Raw genomic sequence first — 16,814 nt, forward strand, 5'->3', positions numbered from 1 at the left:
GCCTGCGCGCCCCCAGGTGGGTGTCGGGTCCCCGCCGCGCGCGCGGGCCAGGGCCGGCCCCTGGGCGGTGTCGCGGCGCGGCCGGGGAGGAGCGGCGGGAGGAGGGGGAGGAGGAAGCGCGCGGAGGAGGCGGGCGCAGCGCGCCGGGGGAGGGTCGTCGCCGCCGCCGCCGCCGCCGCCGCCGCCGCCGCGGGGATCGTCAGGCCGGAGCCGCGCGGCCGAGCGGGCGGCAGGCGGCGGGGAGGGCTCGGCGGCGGGAGGCTCGCGGCGGCCGGGCCGGCGGGGTCCGCCCGGGCTGGCAGCGTCCCCCGAGCGGCGGGAGGAGGGAGCGGCGCAGACAAAGAGCGGCGCCTGGGCGGGCGCTGAGCGGCCGCCGCCCCGGGACCCGCGCCGCTGCCCTCCGGCCTCGGTGGGCGGCCCACGGCAAGGTAAGCGCTGCGGGCGGGCTCCGGGCGGGGGCCGCGAACTTGGGCCGCGCGGCGGAGTTGGCGCGCGCCGGGGGAGGGGCCGGGGGGCCGGTGCCCTCGGCGCTCCGCCGGTGCCCTGGGGCCCCGCCGCGGCCTGGCCCCCCGCGGCCGCGACTGCCGGGCACCTCCTGGCTCCGCACCTTCCCGTCCGCCTTCCGGGCGCCCCCCTTCACCTTCTCCGGGCCGGCGGGGGGGCGGGGGGCGGGGGCGAGGGCGGCGGGCGGACGCAGGAGGGCCTGGGCGGCGCGTTCCCGGGACCAGAGACCCCCCGGCGCGTGGGGCGGGGAGGCGGGGGCTGCGTCCCGCCTGTGGGCCGGCAGCGGCGGGCACCGAAGCGGGGGCCGGCGTGGGACCGTTCGGTGGCCGGGGTCGCCGTGGCGAGAGTCTCCGGAAAGAATAGCCCCGCTTCTCCCGGCCACGGCGCGGGGACGCGGGAGGCCGAGCGTGGCCCGGAGAACTTACTGTGTTTATGGCAACTATTTACGATCCCGCACAAAGCTTGCTGTCACATCGCATAAAGGAGGTCCTCGCCTGGGCGAGGGGCGCTTTGTGATGGTTCCAGGCTCTGCGTCCTGTCCCAGATTTACATGACTCTCTCACAGCCACCTGAAAGAAAAGTTTCTCACATCGCTCTGCCCTCTCGGTTTATTCAGGGTGATTTAAGCACCGAGTGGTTCTGGAAGAATTCGGTGTGTGATTTTTAAGGCACTGAAGGTAACTCCCTTGTGAGCGCAGTTAGCGTGGCATTGTGTAGAGGTATCTAATTTGCAAAAACGCTTTAATTTGTAGACAATAACGATCGCTGAGGAAGGTCTGCGCAGGATGCCGGGCGGAGTGGGTGTCATTGACTGATGAACCGCAGGCACCTGACTTTAACTAGCAATTGTAACAGCTTCAGGGACAAAGCAGGAACGTGTATGGTGGGCCTCTCACTTCAGACAGTTCCGGTTGGCGGTTTCCCCTTTATTTGGTTTTGTTTATTTTGCCAACAGGTTTAAGGCTATATCTGCCAAGTTTGTGTCTGCATAATGGGATGAGCAGGCCCCAGCGCTGGGCCCCAGGAACCTACGAATCTTGCAGGCCTCCTCCTTCCATTGACCCAAACAGAAACTGTACCCTAGAGGCCAGTGGGCATTGACTTAGCCCAGGACCTGCAGGTAGGAGAGGCCCTTCCTGGTTCAGGCCCAGCCCTGGCTTCTGCCTTCTGGGAAGGGATTTGGGTAGGAATGAGAGTAATTCGGGTGTGTTTCATACCATTGCGTTTGATATTGTTAGCAGCCCTGCTTTTCAACTCTTCAAATGAGTGAAAATGAAATTAACCAGGGCTACTGTAACTTAATCAAAACAGATCTAAACTTTGCTTCTGAACACCTCTTAATGCCCTTACCAGGTAGGTGCTCCTAGATAGATGGGTAAATTAACAGGATTCCAGCATGTGCGGTGTTTATAGACCTAGAAGGGGAATGGTGGTAGTGAATGCATGGAGAGAAAATGGGCTTAACTGGGAGCTGGGGCTGTTGATGCAGGTGTTTGGAACAGGGATTTCCCAAGAAATGGGTGTTAACCAGGCTGGTGAAGCAGTGACCAGCTATTTCCCAGTGACCAGGGAAAATCCTACCTTAATTATTTCTCCTGTTGAGATTGGTGAGGTGTACTTTTGATGGGAGAGAAAGGCCGGATGTTTGTGGTCTTCTGGCTGCAACTACTTGGAGGCTGACATTGAGAACTTCAAGCGGTGGGGAGCTTGTGGAGAAGATGCTTGACTCTCCTTCCTCTCCGCTAGGCCTCATCTGGGCTCGGAGCTTCTCAGCTGCTACGGAAACACATGACAGTGTTGATCACCGAACTTAGGATCAAACTGGGTGGCAAATCAATACCGGTGGAACTGACCACTCCATCACCCGCCTCTGCCCACTTGTAGAGAAACTGGCCCCTATTTATTTATGTATTTATGTATTTATTTATTTTTAAAAGATTCTATTTGTAAGTAATTCTTTACCCAATGTGGGGCTGGAACTCAGAACTCCAAGATCAGAAGTCCCCTACTCCGCCGACTCAGCCAGCCAGGCGTCCTGAAATGGGCCCTTTTTAAATGAGTGGCCTGTTTAAGGTGCATTTCTAAGAACTGTGCTCAGTTTCCAGGCTTCGAGTTTTGCTTTATTACATGCTATATGCTTAACTTCTCTCCTTCCCTGAAATCTGTGACCCTACCCTGTCATTTGCATTGGGGGATTATTGAGGTTTTCCAACCGGCAGCAGATCTTATGTACACAGTATTTGAGAAAGGCATTATCATCCATATTAAATACACCGGAAATCTTCCTTGCATGTGCACAAACTTGATAACCTTTTGAAATACCCTAAAGACTTCCTGATTGCCTGGAATAACCTGGAGTCCTTTACTTGATAACTTGCATTAGCTTAATTTGCCCTGGCTAAATGAGGCTGTGTTGCTCTCTGGGATGCACATGCTTCCAATGGCCCAGACTAACTTGCAGTGTGTGCTGGGGGCAGAGAGGGCTTGTGGACGAGGTTCTCCATCATTCAGAATGAGGCCGGCTAGCTGAGGAGCTGAAAATTGCTTGCTGGACCTGCAGGGGAGGGCAGTGGGCAATGTTTGGGAAAACTAGTAAGCTAAACTTTTTTTCACAAATGAACTGGAAACTCCCCACGACTCACCCAGAGGCTTAGGGAATTAGTTTTCCCATCCAGAGGGATAGCAAATGGTACTTCCAAATGGTTTCTCTTTCTTCAGATGAGTGATGGAAACCTTTCATGGCATGTTTTCAAAGGGCCTAAGTTAAAAAGCGCTATCATGTGTGTTGTTAAATGCTTGAGTTCAGACAACTTAGAAAGAGGTCAAGACAGCCTTTAACTGGTTATCAAAAGTATGCAGCTAAAGTAAAAATAGTTTCCTAGTTCTTTAGGCCGTTTTAGTAACACAGTTTTAAAAATTAGACTGTTTTTTCTTTTCCTGCATTTTACTTTGAACAGATCTCAAAGTATGTATTTCTGAAGGTATAATAAACATTAGCAAGTTATATTCACTCCCCCCCCCACATACACACGTCACAGTTTGTCCTATGATTTCTTGTGTTCATACCTTATACGCATGGTTCCCAATGAATACTAACTAAACACGTGAATACCGAGTTCTGAGCATGTTGAGTTATTAGGGCTCTAGGTTCCCACGGAGATGTGAGTAATGAAAGATCTCCAGGATCTTTGTACATCTGCTCAGAACCTATGACATTGTGGAAGGTTTTGTCCCCAGGATGTCCAGACAATGGGTGCATTTGGTCTGGTGGCCTCTCTATTTGCTTAGATCTTGGTCAGAAGAGTCATTTATAGTCCTGCAGCTAAACTTAATCCAAAAACCAAAACAAAACAAACCCAACAAAACAAAAAGCAAAACAAGAAACAAACCCGGTTGCATAACCACCTGTAGGTTTGGCTCCGTGCATATGCTTTTCAGTGGATTGTGCGTGCCAGCCTGAACTGGCAGCTCGGGGCAAAGCCTTTGTTGCCTGGCTGGGTCACTGAGTTTGTTAGTTCCACCTTACTTCTTCCTCCCCTTTGTATTTTTCATGTTTTTAAGAGAAGAAGCTTCCAGCACATTCCAAACTTAAATATTGCAGTTTCCTCTTGGTAGTTGTGCTGGTCAGTGGTTCATGAAGATCCGAAGTGCCGTAGGCAGATAAAAGTAATCGGTGTTAATACTGACATGCTAATTAAGGGTTTACAAATGGCGTTCCACACATGCCATCCTGTTTCATATTTGAAATAACATGGTAAAATGGGATCTGGTCCTTCTTTTTCCGTGAGGAGTCTAGAGCTCAGGGACAACAGCAGGGAGGACAGAGCTTGAACTCGAGGGTGGTAAGTGCTTCCCATCGGAGCCCTGTGCCCTTAGCCCTGTGGCTAAGCAGATGGCAGGTGGGGGACCCCAGAAGGGTGCTGGGGAGCTGTTTTTGTAAGGTTATGATGTGCTAGCTCGTCCCGCTGGGAAGCGGAGTGCACAGACCTTGCGTGGATGCCTTTGTCACGTCGCAGGTGCGACCAGGATCTCCGTGTGCATTGACTCTCTGAAGGTGAGCTGTTTCAGGGAGACCGTGTCAGTGAGCAGTTCGAGTGAAACTTTTATCTTCGCTTCGGTGCTGGGAGCCAGCATCACCCTAGACAGTGCCTGCAAGTGGAAGTGTGCTTGTTCTTGCTCACCGTGTGCTCTGGATACAGAAACAGAACCGCATAGGCCGGGTGCAAAACAGAAATTTGTTTCTCATCCTCTGGAAGCTGGGAAGGCCAAGATCAAAGGCCGGCTGTTTCAGTTCTTGGTGAGCCTCTCGTCCTGGCTTGTAGAAGGGCACATTCTTGCTTTGTCCTGTGTGTCCTCTCTTTTCTGCCTGGAGAGAGTCTCTGGTGGCTTTTCCTCTTACAAAGTCACCAGTCTTGTGGGATTAGGGCCCCACCCATACGGCTTCACTAAATCTTAATTACTTCCTCAAAGGCTCTGTCTCCAAATGCAATCACACTGGGGCTTAGAGCTTCAACATACTGGGAGGGGGCTGGGTCAAGTCAGTTCATACCAGTGTGTAACTCTGTGTTGGGAAACAAGACTGATCATCTTGGGAAGTCCTCTTGCTTCCTTCACCCAGATCTGGAATCTGGGTATTTGACGACACCTGCCAGGGGTGGTTACAGAGCAGAGGTAAGGAGGGGATGGCAGCTCATTCCTAGCCACACAGCCTCAGCATAGGGAAGGATCCTTGGCACCGGGCTTCCAGATGCTGGTCAGATTTTAGGTGGGATGATTAAGGGGAGAGAGCAGTGCTGACCTAATGCAGTTATGGATGCTTCCCCTCAGTGGAGGTAGGTTTTTTTTGGATCAGGATTGTGATAAAATATCAGATCTAGGGAAAGCACTGGGTTTGTATGGCCGTGAAAGCGCTTCTTGGCCCTGGGTGAAGAGAGCAAAGTGGGAGGGCAAGGCCATCCCCTCTGGGCCTCTGTTGCTGTGACCCTGCAGCCTCCGGTTGTCAGCAGGGGTCCCTTCGGTGCTGGTGCAGGCCCGAGTTTGCTCAGGTACAGCCTGAGCGCTGTATGCCCGCTTCTGGCTCAGGTCAGTTTGGGTTGTGCAGGATGATGGCAGAAGGCAGAGGGAGGTCTGTGTGGCAGACAGCTCTCCCGCTCTGGATGGGTATGTTCATCGTTTATTCACTTAGTCTGTCATTCACGTGAATTATCCAGCTTCTTACTGATCGTGCCCACCTAAAACTCTCAGTTTCACAAGCAGATGTCTGCATGTCCACTGTCTCTTGACTTGCAGGCCTTCTCAGTTAAGAGCTCCATCAGTGACTCACTCAGTCATCCCTGAATACCCACCTCCCCCATCCCCAGACTTAGTGATCTTCCCACCGGAAGCTCTCCTGCCTCTGAGTCCTGCTGTACTTTTGATTTCCTCTTGTGCATGGACTGTCAGAGTCCCTTTTGATCACTCTTGCCGATCTGTCCGGCTCACCGCACTGTGATTCTAGACTGGCTCTGGTCCACATCAGACCACTGTCCCAAGTCCTCTGTGTAGCATGCATGGGTCTGCACACCTGGGCTCTCTTTGTGTTTCCCCCAGCTTCTAAATTTACCCCCCCCCAACCCCCGCCTCTGCCCTGTACCCTGAGCCACTATAGTCATCTGTGTCTAGACACTGAATGGCACTTTGCTAGCGGCGGTAACAAGACCAAAGTTTATAATCACCTTCGTTTCAAAGACTTGTGTCCACTGGGCTTGATTCAGTGTTACCCTTACACTAGTGGCATCACCGCATAGCTGCAAGCCTGCACCTCCAAACCTTGCATGCCCCTGAGCGGGGAGAGAATGGGTGCAGCACGTCTTGTGTGTCTGCTTTCATGTGACCTGTTTCCCCGCAGATGCCCTTTGAAGTGATTGTCAAGAACAGTGCTGTTCTGTTGAAATCTGCTGTGGGCCACAGTTGTGAGCCATGGACATAATTTTCAATGTAGCCACATTGAAAATTTGAAGCCCAACAAATAAAACTAGTTTTTGTAATATTTATTTTTTTACCCAAGAGCTCTAAAATATTTTTATTTCTACGTGTAATTGATAGAAAGTCTTATTAGTGAGATAATGTACATCGTCTTCTTTGTGTGCGGTCTTTGCAATTGGCCGTGTTCTGCACTAATGGCCCATCATGTTCCTTCTTGCCCTGGAGTGGCCAAGAGCCCGGTGAGGCTGGTGGCCGCCATATTGCAGAGTGCAGGTGGGTCTAATTCTGATGATTCCATTTCATTTATTCTGTTCATTCCAAAGTTGAGAAAGCTAAAAAGACAGAGTGGAAACAATTTCGAATAATAGTAACGGCAATTATTATTACTCCCGAGTGGGAAAGGTGTAGTCCATGTAGTTACAGGGAATAATGTAAGATCTCATGCACTCAATTTTAGAGGCTAAAGTCAGATTCGATTACATGTAATTAAAATACTTGGTACATTTTACAAAGATTTTAAAATGTGTTTTGGATTCTAGAGGCTAAATTACCAATGTAAAGTAACTTTTGGTAATTCTGATGGATGTGAAGTACGTGATTTATAAGTACTAAAGCGAAAATTGTATTTTCTTTAGCGATTAGTTTATCTGTGAACACATACACACAATCACACATTGTAATTACTGTTCTAAGTACTTCATACAAAGTAATAACTTAGTGAATCCTCTCAAAAATTAAGTGTTTTTTGTCCTTCTAGATCGGGGTACAGGGAAAGAGCAGGTTACCTTGCCTGAGTGTCCACAGCTAGAAAGCGGCAGGTCTGGAACTCCGACTCAGACCACCTGATTTCAGGGTCTCTGCTCTCAATCCCGAAGCTAGGCCACCCATCTTTTCATTGAGATGTATCTGAAAATATGTAAACAGTACTATAGACTTTTATTAGGTATAATATTTGAGAAACTTTGATGGAAAACCATTGATAAAGAGTGGAGCTTGGATATTGGTTCATTCTGGAACTTCTTTGATCAGCCAAGCAGTGGAGGAAAGTCTGAGCTTGGGAAGGACGGAACAAAGAGTTAGAGCCGCTCACCTGGCCATGGAAGGCTAGCTCTGCGGGGTCACAGGGAGCATGACTGAGCACCCTTGGTCTTGCTTCTCCTCTCGGCCCGTCCTTGCTGTATCCCTGAGGTCAGTGCTCCTCCGATGGGCAAACTTGCCAGTTCTGAGATGGACATCAGCATTGCTGGAGGGCTTGCCTTAAAACTCGGATGGTTGGACCCACCACAGAGGGTCTGATGCAAAGGTCTGGAGTGAGGATGCCCTCTTCTGCTGAGTTTTCAGGTGACCTGTGTTGGAATGGGCACCACACACTGAGAAGTGGCACTGAGGGATTTGCAGTAGGGCACCACTGAGTGAGGAGGTTTCCATGTTGAGTAGTAACAGCATTACTACAGTAAATTAACAGTAATTTAAGAGTGACCCACAAGCCTGCCTCTAGCACTGTTGGGCAGATCTGCGCACGAAGCCCCTTCGTATGTGTCTATTTGGTGGGTCCCCACCCAATGTCATTCACCGTGGGGACTGCAGAGAGAGGACTGGGGATTCTCTTGCTCTTCCACACGTAGCTCCTGTTTCCTTGGGATGCCTTTTGGGAGGCCATTGTCAGTTGCGGCTGTGTCTTAATGAGTTTCTGTGTAGTGAAGAGAAGGGAGGGAGGGAGGGACCTGGAGCCTGGAGCCCAACACACCAAACGCTTTGCTTTGGTGCTTTGATGATGTCTGTGTCTTGAAGAATCCCAAAATGGTTTTGAAAATCTCCTTCTCAGATCACTAGAGAGGCCAGGTCAAGTGTCAGTCTGGATTTTCGGAAGGTTTCTGTTACAGGCTTCTGATGGGGGTGTTGACATTGGTCGCCATTCCAAGCCAGACCGTCCTTAATCTAACCTTCCATTTTGGGGAGACCCTTAGAGGCTGTCAGAGCGTTGGCTAACCTTTTCCCAGAGCGGGTAGCCCTCACGTGGAACGAAGAGTCTGGTGTCTCTGTTGGGGAGGCGCCTGTGTGTCTGTACCAAGACTTGGGAACACAGTGGTTTCAGAAGGACTACACCTTGAGCAGCTCCTCTGAATTCACAGGCTTGGATTTGCAGTCAAGTTGTTTCTCCTGTGGCCAGCTCTGTATGTATCATGTTCCAGGAGGAGTAGCGGCAAAGATTGCTTTACTTAAACAAGCATAATAATTCTCCCAGCAGTGGTGGGGGTGGCCAGCTAATAACTGTTCCAAGAAGCTGAGGTCACACTGAGATGCCTAGAAAGTAAGACAGCCACTGTCTTACCAGACAAAGCCCATCAATGTCGACATTGATTTTCCTTGGAGAATGTGCCTCAGTTTAATATCTCAAGAATTTTGGCTGAATATTTAAGGATGTCTGCAAGTCAACAAATAGTTTAATTATGTCACTCAGGAGTCGGGCTGCAGAAGAGAAGAAAGAGCAGTTGCTCTTTTCCGTTCTCGTACGTCCATTTTAAGGACAGTGACTTTAAAAGCTTGTTTTCCTATTTGCAAGTCTGTTGGTATTAGGGGGGTGGTTGGGAGAGGTCTGGATCAGTGATAAACAGCCCTTTTACTGCTCTGAGTGACAGAAGCCAGCTTGGGGATGTTAACATAAAAACTGCAAACTGCTTGAGAATTTTTAAGAGATCAAGAAATAACAAGGGATTCAGGGAGTTATTTTAGAGACAGTTTCAGGAAATTTGATACAGGCGAATAGTGAATTTTCATCAAACCACTTAAAAAAAAAAAAACCTATTGAAGAACAGAATCAGGCAAGACGGAAAAACAGATTTTTCTTTCCATTTTCCTGGTTCTCCACTCCATGTTTCACCTTTGCACATGACTTACTTAATGTACACCACCATCCCGACCATTTATCTTCAAGTCTGTTTTCCATCTGTCTCCAGTACCTGCTCTTGGATGGTTTTTTCCTTTATGTGCTTCTGGTATAGCCTTCCTGGGCCATCCCTAGCTTGTAGTTCGAAGCTGTCCCTGCTACCCCTTTATTAAGCCATCTGTCCTGCTTTAGTGCCTTCCCCTACTTTTCTTAGTTGGTCTGTTTTATATGGTTCAGAAGATAAGACCCAGTGGTGACTGTAAACACACTTTGCCATTATCCTCTAAAAAAGAGAAAGGGGAGTGGGGATCACACACACTGGGCTGTCGTAATTTCCACTTTGGAGCTCACTTGATGTGTCACAGAGGAAGCCTCCAGTGTTGACTGCATCGCTGCTTAAACTTGGCTGTGCCCTGCGCTCAGCTCTGGTCAGGAAAGCAGATTCCACCTGCCAAAAGAGAGAGGCAGATCCTCTTTTCCTCTGTGTGTCAGGCTGGTGGGGGTTACATGTTGGAGGAAGAAGGTAAGTCTTCAACGCCATGCACATTAGTATGTGTAAATTCCCATCCATTTTTGGATCTTACTGGCTATTAGGTATGGATTAAGAAATGAAAGCCTTTCCCTTTTACAAATACAGAAATCCCTTTTTTTTAAATTGTTAGTATTTTAAAAAACTTCATTGAGATTTGAACCTCCAGTCCCATATATAGATGAGTGGTTCTCAACTGGGGGTGATTGTGCCTGTGTAGACATTTTGCAGTGTCTGGAGACATTTTGAGTTATCTTGACTGGGCAGTGCTCCTAGTGTCTTAAGTGGCCAGAGGCCAATCGTCCTACAACCAACAGGACAGCTCCCATCACTGAAAATGAACCCGGCCAGAATTTTGGTATTTAAGCAACCTTGATGTCAGTGAATGCTTCTCTACTTTAACCCTTAAATTAATGGCACTTGTATTTTTTACACAGTTGCCCATATGGCGATCATTTTTTTTTTCACCCATTTTTATAATCATGAAAATTATCTATTTAGAGAGTTAGACACTATTTATACATCTTAACAGTTATATAAAGGAGAAACCTACTTGACTATAAGGGACTTAACCACAGTTTATCTGTAACACCATTTGTGGTAAAATATGGCTTTTTCAAATTTTCTGCTTCTACATATTTGGACCATATAAGTATATAATGTTGATTTGTGGGAAACATCTTGAAATCTGGCTGAACTGTGATAAAAACATGCTCCCCTTAGAATGTCCACTTACAAGGAAGTAATGGGGTCCCTTCTCAATTGCATTTATTTATTTGAGGAAGAGAGAGAAAGCAAGTGAGCAAGTGGAGGGGTGGTGGTGGTGGGAAGGGAAGGGGCAGAGGGAGAGAATCTCAAGCAGACTCCCTGCTGAGCACAGAGCCCAAGGGTGGGCTTGATCTCAGGATCCTGAGATCATGACGTGAGCCGAAACTAAGAGTCGGCTGCTTAACTAACTGAGCCACCCAGGTGGCCCCCGCAATTGCTCTTACTAAGTAATCAGTTTTCAGAGGTTGGTCCATTCAAAATCTTTTTACGTAGCTGAGAATCCTTTCAACTGGTGACTGTCCATAGGAAAAAGGTTTTTGTTATTACTAAACTTCGTAAGATTCTAGGTTCAACCTGATAATCTTTGAGTGGGTCACATCTGTTAGCTTTCAAGTGTTTCACTCCTGCCTTTGTATAGCTCTGAAAAAATAAACACTTCAGGGGAGAGCGAGTAAAAATACCACAAATTAGACCTTATCCAGGGAAACGGAAAGAGAAAATTATAATTTGGCTGTTAGTCTCTGTCTGGGTTAGTGGCAGAGCTGCCTATTAGCCAGCCCGGAATATGACGTTGATGTCCACACTTTTTTTTTTTTTTTTTTAAAGACTTAAACTCCCACTTGACCAAGTCCGATAAGCCCAGGAATTAAGAGGGCTCTCAATTAGAAATTTCCTTGGCTTTATCTAGATCTATTTTGTATAAATCACTTCCTGTTGTACTGCTCTTCCTTTCTACTTTTACTTTGTTGCTTCTTATCTTCTTTCTTCCTGTGCAGTTATGGGGATAAACAAAAAATCAGCACTTTGTGAGTTTTTGAATTTCTGTTGGTGAAGATCGTTGAGAGCACGATCAGTCTTTTCTTTTCCAAAATGCTCCCATCCTCCGTGGACTGAGAAGGGCCTCTGAAAAGTTGATAGTAACTCTTTGGACAGACTCAAGCATTCTAGGTATGAGGTCTAAAACAGTGTAACATCTCTCATTGTTCTTTGCCCAGGCTGGGTATCATTGGATTCTTCTAGCCTGGGTGGAGGGAGGCAAATGTTGTCATAAGCTCTTGTGTAAATGAGGAGAGCGCAGGTCACGGGACAGTGGCTGGCCACCAGGGGTCTTGTTGTGAGTGGCCCAGAGGAGCCTGGTAAGGCCCACACTCTCAGCAGTACATTGGGTCTGGGGTGTGTGTGAGCTGCTGGAATCCAGAGCTGCGGATCCCAGCTGTCCTTCAGGCTTTGTGTGCACGTCTCCTCCCTGAAAATAAAAGGTTGGCCTTCCGGTAGTGACTTCTTGACTTTTAATTATAATAGGAGCTGGAATAACACAGTGTGGTCCTGAACTTCATTAACAGCTGGTCAAGATTTGAACTGCAAAAACACAGCTTCCTCTGAGGAGTGGAGGTGTAGACTCCTCTCCGCCTACTGCTTATTTGGCTCAGGTCGTGCAGCAAACCGTAACCTCCCAACCTCTGTTTTGTCTTCTGTGAAACAAGGCCATAGGACTCCTGTTTTTGAGAATCTTGTATGGGCCCACTGTTCCCTGTTGAAAAATTTGAACCGTACCGTGCCTTTTCAGAGACGTTTCTCCCCAGGAAGGGGGCCCAGCTGAGTTCCATGGTCAGTTTTGTTGCTCTTCCTTTTTGGTGAATGGGGTTTGAGGATGGCAAAGGCATATGTGCAAGCGTAGAAAAGGCTGCGTTATTCATGCTCATCTGACCCACAGACTGGACCGCCTTCCCCATTTTGCCCAGCTGCATGGTCGCGCAGCTCGTGCTTTGGAGTGCCAGCTATGGGAGAGGCACTGTGCCGGGGGCTTGGGACCCAAAAACTGGCCATCTGGGATCTTAGAAGCTGATGCAAGCTGGGCTCACTGGTTCCCACTTAGCTCGCAGCCCAGCTCACTCGCCTATGAAGTGACTGTTCCCTCTGTGTGGGATCTTGTAGTGGGTACAAGGAGGCATGCGGGGGAGTCCCCAAGGCCAGGTAGACCTCCCTGCAGTTCCAGGGAAGGATAGTGTTTTCTTTGAGATTTGCAAGAACTTCTTCGCTCTGCACGCGGCCCCAGAGACCTTGCCATGGTCCCACTTGCCAGTTGTCAACCTCTGTCACCGCTGCCACTGGGCTGGTACGCTGTTCCCGCTTCCCAGGAAGGGCACTGTTCTTGCAGGGCCTGGCGGAGGCTCGGGCTGCCCCTTTGCTTAGGATGAACACTTGATTTGGGGGGGTCAGCTAGTCCCTAATTTTCAGAGAATGTGAACTCTACTTATATGTTGTTTATTTGCCCGAGACTTTAGATCTTAAAAACCGGTAAGGCCAGGCGCCTGGGTGGCTCTGTCATTAAGCCTCTGCCTACAGCTCAGGTCATGATCCAAGGATCCTGGAATCGAGCCCCGCATTGAGCTCCCTGCTCAGTGGGGAGCTCCCTACTTCTCCCTCTCCCACTCCCCCTACTTGTGTTTCCTCTTTCACTGTGTCTCTCTGTCAAATAAGTAAGTAAAATCTTTAAAGAACAAACAAAACTAAACAAAAAACTGGTAAGGCTACTTTTTGGTGCTTTTAAGGAAAGGCTGGCATGGGGTATTACACTAATACTTCCTGACTCATTTTTTTTAATTGGTAATGGCATAAATGCATTGGGCCATTACATTTTAATCCAGAAAAGATTTATTTAGTCAGATTATTACTTCACTTGGGTTAGTAATGAGTATTATAAACCACTCCTGTCCAGGCATTTCCCAGTCTTATTTTGTATCCTACTGATAGTCTGGTTTGAAGTGTGTCTCCTTTGAAACTTAAGTTCTTTCTTACTTCATTATAGATGCTCTTTTTGTATATTTTAAATGCAGAGTTTCAGATTGTTGACTTCTGCTTTATCTGGTACCCAAATCATTGTGCCATTTGACAGCGTGTTGATATGAAACTAATTTCTAAAGGTGGGCCAATTTCGTGTTTCTGTTCTCACTCTGGTTAGTGTCTAGAAATAGCTTAATGGTGGCATGCCCAATAATTAAAATCATAATTAGTGATTTGTCTTCCATTTCATACAGAACCAGCTTACATTTCACTTTTGATGATGTGGATTAGTGTAAAGTAGTTTTTGTGATATTCTGTAATTAATTTGTGATACACTGTAATTAATGCTTAGTGCTCAAATTAACTTAATTTGAGAATAATGAGAACGTAACTTGAGATATGAGTATTGTGATGCACTTTTAAAGATTGGTTGGAATACATCGATTCCTGGCTCTTAGAGGCCTGAGTAGGAGAGAATTTAATGTATGTTCAATTAGTTTGTTCTGGATCTCATTCAAGGGAGGCAGTTTTTTGTTGTTGTTTACAAACTCATGTAGTCTCTTACCTTACATATTCAAGTACATATAGCATGCTATTTGAAGAACGGCATAAAAATTGTACTGAGTTCCAGCCATGTAATAACCTTATTTTATTGTGTTAAGCTAATTCGGTACATTTATCTCCTTTTGTTCGTTCTAGTTTTTACCCACTTGTCCAAAGTACAGTTTGTAATTCTTGAAAGTCGTTCATGTTATGCTTTGCATATATGTATTTATGTATAGTACATATATATTTTTAAATAAACCTTTAACTTTGGAATAGTTTTAATAATTTTTTTAAAGTTTTAAAAAATTTAAGTAAGCCTTATACGCAACATGGGGCTCGAACTCACAGCCTCAATATTAAGAAACACATGCTCTTCCAACTGAGCCAGCCAGGTGGCCCTAATTTTAGAATAGTTTTAGATTTACAAAAAAATTCCAAAGATGGTATTGGTACCTTATTGCTAATTAAAGTCTGTACTTGATTTGGATTTTCTTGACTCTTACCTAATGTCTTTTTTCTGGATCCCACCCAGAATTCCACATGACACTAGTCGTCATGTCTCTTGAGGTTCCTCTTGGCTGTGACAGTTTCTCAGGCTCTCCTTGATTTGATGACCTGTATGCTTTTGAGAAATACCAGTCAGGTGTCCTTTGGAACGTTCCTCAGCTGGGATTGGTCTGATGTTTTTCTTATGATTAGACTGGAGTTACAGGTTTTGGGGAGGGAGAGCATGAGGTCAAATGCCATTTTCTGTGCCTTGTCTCAGTGGTATACATACTGTCAATGTGACTCGTCACTGTTGCTCTTGACCTTGATCACCTGGCTGAGTGTTTGCAGGCTTCCCCACTGTAAAGTTAACTGGTTTTTCCTCGTCCATATAGCAAGTTTGGGAAGGAAGTCACTTAACACAGGGAGTTATATTCTGCGTCCTTGAGGAGGGGCATGTTATGTCTGGGAGTGATTTGAAATTCTGCATGGGAGATTTATGTATTCTCTCTGAGGGAGGAGGGTTTTCAGTGGTCACAGTGTAGCACTGCCCTTGGTGCTGTTCCAGAGGAGGGAAGACTGGAGCCGCCTTGCTTCTAGAATGTGGTCCTGGGGTATGTATTAGGCACACAGATTCCTGGGGCCAGCTTTGGCCCTACTGCCTGAGTCTTTTGGGAAGCACTGGTTTGGGATTCTTCCTGTCGAACCAGTGGCCCAGGTGGTTCTGGTGCTCTATATTATCATTTGAACCCTCTCTCCTGCCAGTAGCATCTAGTCCTGTGGCTTTTGTGTGAAGGGCCTCTGGTCTGATCACCCCCACAGTTTTAAACCCTTCCGGATAGCGTAAGTGCTTCCCTGTGTAAGCACAGGGTCATTCTTGCCTCCGCGTGATGCCCTCGGAGCTCCACAGTGGGCAAGGAAAGCAGTTATAACCACGGACCCTGTGGGTAGGGCAGGTCTGGGCCGCAGGAGAGCAGGCCTCAAATGCTCAGGCCTGTCCAAAAATGCTGTTGTCGTGTGTGTGCCCATGAGAGCACGCGAGGGACTATTTGAAGGTGGGGGTGGCCTGTGGACGCTATCCAAATTTGGGCAAATAATAATGGCCGGCAGATGTCCATGGTCTCCTTGGGTGCCCAGTGCCTTTGGCTGTGCAATGGTTGTGTGTCTCTGCAGTGATCCCTGATTGCAGGGGAAGGTGGTGGCCCCAACTGGCTTCTTCTGTTGGAGGAGGAGTTTATTTAGTGTGGAGGGAGGTCCTGCAGTGGGCTCAGCCCATGCTGTAGACACAGGACCAGAGTCTGCTGCTGTGGCCCTGCCCACCTGCCCAGGTACTACAATAGAGCTCCAGGTGTGTATATGAGCAGAGGTCCAAGCCCAGGTGGGATTTGGCTCAGAAGCTGGCTTGGGGTCAGAGAGGGCCTTGGGAGGGCCCTTTTTACTCTAGCCACTGACCAGAGGTTCTAGAGTATCTTTCTCCAGAGCGAGAAGAGTGGTTGACTTTTCTTTTTGGTGCAGAAAGGGTCAGAGTCAAGGTCAGGAGCCCATTTGCTTTCCTTTTTATACTACCTCTCCCCATACAGCAGTGGTCGGATTTGAGGGTTGGGGATGGAAGGCTTGCATACTCTTCCACTTCCCAGAGCAACATGGAGCAGAGAGATTCAACTGTACTCATTCACACAAATACAGTTTGTATTAGTGCATTTGTTTATTAACATTATGGGACACGAGCATTTGCAGTGGCCTCTTTGAACATGATTTCCTTTGAAATCCACGCCTCTGTGTTCAGTGTATAATTTACACTTTTGACCTGCAGATTTCTTATTTTTAAGAAATTTCTTAAAAAGAAAGATTTTTAAGAAATCTGGTCTTTTTTTCTAAATTTTTGTTTTGATCCAATTTGGGGGAGGTTTTGTGTAGAAGAATCACTCGAAATGAAAACCAAAGACTCAAGTTTTGTTGGAAAACATTTAAGGGCACTATTTCTACTCAGTTGGCTGGTCTTGGGTTTTCTTTAAAATACACGAGCTTTTTGAGAGCATAGTTTCCATAGAGTGGTGCTGAACGGAGTGATCGCTGAAGCTTTCTTCCAGCTCTCAAGCTGGCAGAGGCCTTACTCTAGGAAGTGGGTCGCACCTAGTAGAGCATCAGACTGGGGGCTGGGTCCCCAGCCCTGGGCTGTGCCCCCACATCAGTAGGCCTTGCTGTTATTCACATCAACAAAAGAGCCCTCTGCTTCGAAATGTCCCTCCTGCAGTCCCTTGCCCCAAGTCTGGACTCCAGGGATTTGCTGAATTCGATGGCCCAGGTTCATGGCATCATGTGAAATTCCAAGTGACTCCCCAGAGT

The 16,814-nt window shown here is 47.6% G+C and overlaps 1 protein-coding gene across 2 annotated transcripts in view; it reads left to right on the forward strand.

Moving 5' to 3' along the window:
• The first annotated feature begins 251 nt into the window (after positions 1 to 251).
• NCK2 (NCK adaptor protein 2) overlaps positions 252 to 16,814 on the forward strand; it is a 154,200-nt gene continuing 137,637 nt past the window's right edge. The window contains exon 1 of one of the 2 annotated variants that reach the window (XM_059406374.1): positions 252 to 428. The gene's annotated coding sequence lies outside the window, so the exon portion shown is untranslated. The remainder of the gene's footprint in view (positions 429 to 16,814) is intronic. The other variant, XM_059406373.1, reaches the window with a different exon arrangement.

Source organism: Mustela nigripes, chromosome 7 (assembly GCF_022355385.1).
Source record: "Mustela nigripes isolate SB6536 chromosome 7, MUSNIG.SB6536, whole genome shotgun sequence".
Lineage (NCBI taxonomy): Eukaryota > Metazoa > Chordata > Mammalia > Carnivora > Mustelidae > Mustela > Mustela nigripes.